Here is a 5166-nt window from a genome sequence, read left to right on the forward strand (position 1 = left end):
TCAGAGCAGGGACCCCACCTGCCGGGTCTCCCTCTGTCTAGGGACCAGGGCGGGGGTGGCCGGAGTAGGGGCTGCAAACTGGACATGGGACACCGAGGACTTCTGAAGCCATCAGAGTGGCTGGCAGAGACCGACACCTGAGGGCACTGCGTCCATGCTGACGGCACCTGGTCACTCATGGGACGTGGAAGGGGAGCCACGGATCGGGGTCACTTGTGACCCAGCTGCCAGCGTCACCCTGTGGACAGCCTTATTGGTCTTTGCTCAGATCCCTGGTCAAATCCTACTTCAGAAAGGCTCAGAACTAAGTATGAAGATGACAAAATCAGGGGTACCAGGGTGGCTCAGTTGGTCTGGCGTCTGCCTTCAGCTCAGGTGTCATTACAGGGTCCTGCGATCGAGACCCACATCGGGCTCCCTGCTCAGCAGCCTGCTTCTCTGTCTCCCTCTGCCTGCTGCTCTGCTTACTTGTGCTCTCTCTCCATCTCTCTGTCAAATAAATAAAATCTTAAAAAAAAAAAAAAGATGACAGAATCAAACATGTCGTCTTCTCACATAGTCCAACACTTCTAACTTTATTATTCCTGGCCTTCCCATTGCTTGTTCCTCCACAACTCTCTTGATCTACGTCCCCTGCGTCCCCTTTAGTCCCATCCCCTGTCTGTCCCCTCCTTCCTTATTCCAGGTTCCTTGTTCCTTCCACTCTTTGACTCCCCCTGCCCACCCTGCATTAACCCCTCCCTCACTGGCTCAGCTTCAGAAATGCCAAACTCCTCAACCCCCCAACACAGAAGCTTTATTTGGCACTTTTCCCCCTTCGAATAAGGCACCTCCATGTCATTGTCCCACACATGTCCCTGCTCCCCGCCCTGCTCGGGGATCACGGAGTTGGGCCCTCCTTCAGAATTTCATAGATCTCGCTGAGCTTCTCCAACTTGCTCTCCAGCTCCCGGGCCTGCTGCCTCATGTCTTCAGCTGACTCTGTCTTTGCTTCTTTTCTCAAGTGTTCTGAGTCTTTCACGAGGTTGACCACACCCATTGCAAGGGAGAGACCTGCGGTGGCCGCACACATGATCCGGGCTCCTTTGGTCATTGCCAGAGCAGGGCCCCCAAAAGCTTTCTGCACCTGCCGGCCACCTCGAACTGAGACACTCAGAGCTGTCATGAGGCTCCTAGCATTGACTACAAGGCAAGGTTTGACTTTGACTAGCTTGATGGCACGAATATTCTTTGCAATGTTTTATAGGGCTCTAAAGCGTTTATCTGCTAAGGAATAAATCTGGGGTATGCGGTCACGCAGAACCATTTCAACAACCTGCCCTTTGTCAAAATCAGTTGATGTCAGGTTGGCTTGGGTTTCTGCGGACGACTCGCTTGAATCTTCCACGAGGCTGGTAGACACCTGGGTCACAGTGGCTGCTGCTCCCAGCCCCATTCCAGTTGCCAAGAGTGCCAGACTGGCCCCTGCTGTCACAGGAGCCAGGCCCAGACCAAGGATGCTCAGGAGGCCAGACACAACACCAGCGGAGCCGGCTACTACGTTGGCGATGGTGCAGCCACTAGGTACCCTGTCCACCTCATCTGCAAGCTCTTGGAGCTTTCTTAGGCGCTCCTCAAGCTCTACATTCAACTGGGGAAACTGATGCAGAAACCTCTCCCTAGCCAGCTGCTTGCCGGCCTCCGTATCCACGGCTCTTTTGCAGCTCGTTCAGACCTTCACGTAGGGCTTCTGCCTCCTCTCTGTAACAGGGAAGGTCAAGGGATTAGGAGAAGCTTATCCAGAAAATGGGCTCCATTTGCTCTAACCTCCATACACCACAGAACTTTTACTGTAAATCAAATGGAAAAGAGTTTTACAAATGCAAAGAATCCTTCCTGCAATGTTGCACACATTCCGCACACTGCTCACGCTCCATAACACACACCAGTCGGGGAGTAAATAAGTCCATGTCATCCTCAGAGGCTCTTAAATAGTGGCTATTGGAGGAAGACGGCCTCGCAGTCAAGGACAGGGCCCCACAGTCAGTACCACAGTGTCTGTAGACTAGAAACTCTGCAGATGAAGAAAGGGAAGTGTGGTTGGAGTGGGAAAACCTTCGTTCGGAGAAACATCGTGTGTACTGAGGGATGAACTTCCCCACAGAGGTCTGCTCTCGCCCTGGGCACTGGGAAGTGAGCTCTAGGACCCACCTAGGATGTTAAGGGTCCTAGAACGATACGACTGTCTTCCCTTGCCTGGGCCGTTGGCCTCGGGACACCCTGACAAGAAGATGGAGTCCTTGGGTCATGAGCTGTCAGTTGTGACCATGGAGGATCTAGAAACTGGCCTCCCCGGAGAGCAGAAGGCGATAGGCCAGCCATGCAGGCAGATGGAATTGAGCCCCAGTAAAACTCTGTCTTGAGGTTCAGGCTGAAAAATACTCTCTCCTGGAAAACATGTTACCCGGGCTCTCATGAGCCTCCTCCTGACTGCGCCTTGACCTTGGTCTTCTGTGCCCTGTCTTTGACAGCCTGTCGTGCCCAGTCTGAATGAGAACCCTGTTGGATCAGATTAGCAGGAATCCCCCCACCATGATGTCTCCTCTTAGTGATTTCCCATCCCCTGCCCCTGCCCTGCTCCTTGACTATAAATCCCTACCGGTCTTCACTCTGTTCCAAGATGAGCCCAATCTCTCTCCCCTATGACATCACTCTTGACACCTATGGCTTGAATTAAGTCTTCTTGACCATTTTAATAAGTGTCACAGTAATTGCTTACTTGCACAGTGTGAGCATCCTGGTGGGAAAAGCTCCCCGTGCACTGTCACACACTGGATACAGGACAGTAAGTCCTCCTGAGGACGATGGAAGCTTTGGACTGGAAACCCTCCCAGACTCTGCCCCAAGTGTCTCTCTCCTGGCTGACAGGAAGCTGTATCCTCCCCTGTCACACAGCGTAACTGAGGGACAGCTCTAGACAAGCTCTGTGAATGCTTCCAGGGAATCATCCAATCTCAGGGGCGCTTGGGGACCCCCGAATTTGCAGCTGGTGCCGAAAGTAGGGGCGACCTTAGGGATTGTGCCCTCAGACTTTGCACTTTGGTTAACTCTGGGTACTTGGAATTAAAAAGAAAAAAGAAATCTTCAGAGCTAGAAAGGACCTTAGTGACCATTTTGCTTGACACCAGCTCTTCCTCCCAAGCCTGCTGTCCTCAGATGGGGCCCAGCCACTGCCCCAACTGACTGAGAGCCAGGACACCCACAACCCTGGTTCACCTCAGACTCTCTAGCTCATGTCACCGACTCCCGAGCCACCACCAGCACCCCCGACCTCACAGGTGTCACCAGCATAACTCATACCTTAGCTGGTACACCAAGGCCATGTGCAAGATTACAACCTCTCTTAAAGACGCAGGAGACTTCGTGAACCTTCTCTATGAATCACACAGCCGGAAATGACCTGCATTCTGGCAGCTAGCAGAGGAAGTACTTTCCTCTTTGGTGGGGACCTCTGAGGTTCAGAATCCCTCAAAGGTACACAATTGGCAGCTTCCCCCTGTGGAGCTGGAAGTTGTCACAAAGTCACACTGCCTCCTATTGGTCTGGAGCTGCTCTGTGTAGAAGAAAGGCGCTTCCAAATGGTAGTCAAGACCCCGAGATCCCAGGCCAGGTATGGAAGAAACACCCCCTATGGCCCCGTATGTCTGGTGGTGAGGAGATCAAAGGAGGGAGGGAAGGAATGTCCCCTGTCCCAATCACAGGACCTCTGCTAGGTCCCTGGTCTCCTCAAGTGTGCGCTCTAAGGCTTCCCTCAGTCCCAGACCCGCTGCCCAAGACTACCTAGTCCTCCAACCTAGAGGCCCCCTTGTCCATCCTGATTGTCATCTCTGGCCCTGGTCTAAGCCTCCTGGTACCTTGGACAGGATGACTGCCCTTGGTTCTCCAACTTTCACCTCGCAATTCACATGAAGGCCCTGGCCACGATCTTCTCAGATTGAATTACTGTTACCATGGAACAAATGCCCAATCTGACACTCCCAGACACACAGACCCAGAGAGCTCCAGGGCTGGGCAGAGAGAGAGAGTCAGGATCCAACCAGCTCAGTCCAATTCCACTCCAGCCTCTCCACGTCATGGGCTCGCAGGATCCTGCTGCATGATCATGGAACTGCTCAGGTGTGGAGGGAAGGCTCTAGTCCGAATCCCCAGGGCCACAGTCTGAGGCATCGGCCTTCTTGTGACTGGTCCCAGAGGAAGTCATGCTTGGCCCTCATCTCCAGGAAGAAGAACCTTGACCCCCGTCACTTCTCGGCAATCCTCTAAAGACTTAACATTAATGGGTACCAACTATGTGTCATCACTATGCTAGGGACGTTACACACATTGTCTTCATTTCCTCATGATAAAATTGAACAGATGAACACATCAAGGCAGAGAAGGGTCAGCTTTAGGTTAAAGCCCAAGGTCTCATAACCTGCCCTCTGCAGGTTTCGCCTCTCCTTAATTCGAGGCCATTAACTGCCAGTGATTGTCATGGAAGACATGTTCCTCATGGACTGTCGAGAAGGAACATGCTCAACCCCAACCCAGGACTCTGTCCCGCAGAGACGTGGGTGACCATCTTGGGGCATCTGGGGCCAGGGGGTTACCTGGACAAAGTGGCCACAGCCACGAATCTCTCCAGGCTTCATGGTCAGTCAGCAGGACGTGCAGCATCTTTCTGCTCACTGAGTTCTGGAAAGTCTCAATGACCTCCTCGAGAAATCATTCACTCTCTAGATGGAACAAAAAAATGAAAGTTTTTAGTTTTCTCTTATTCCTGCTTCACTAAGGGAGAGAAGAAACCTGGGCTTAGCTGGAGGGAAACCACAGCGCTAAACTGTGCTTTCATGGACTTGTTGTTGGGACAGGGCGGGGGCGGGGCAGGGAAATAGGTGAGAGTCGGCCTGGGCAGGGGTATTGAGATCAACAGAATCCGTTCCTGCCCCGCTTTCGTATCTGATAGGCAGGGGCTTACAGATGGGACACAGGACAAGTGCCCTAATGTAGCCATGGGAGTCCGGGGAATGCTAGGGGAGAAGAGGTTTTACCTGGAACTAACAGGTTCCAGGGACAGGGGACAGCAACAATACTTAAGGAAGATACACTGTGTAGCAGGCCCTGGCCCAAACACATAAACACCTTCTA

At 52.7% G+C, this 5166-nt stretch overlaps 1 pseudogene; it reads right to left on the reverse strand.

The window, feature by feature from the left end:
- Positions 1–880: 880 nt before the first annotated feature.
- On the reverse strand, positions 881–4740 carry LOC111140327 (annotated as a pseudogene).
- Positions 4741–5166: the final 426 nt, after the last annotated feature.

This window comes from Enhydra lutris, unplaced genomic scaffold (assembly GCF_002288905.1).
Source record: "Enhydra lutris kenyoni isolate GAN:26980312 unplaced genomic scaffold, ASM228890v2 scaffoldscaffold528, whole genome shotgun sequence".
In the NCBI taxonomy this organism is placed as follows: domain Eukaryota; kingdom Metazoa; phylum Chordata; class Mammalia; order Carnivora; family Mustelidae; genus Enhydra; species Enhydra lutris.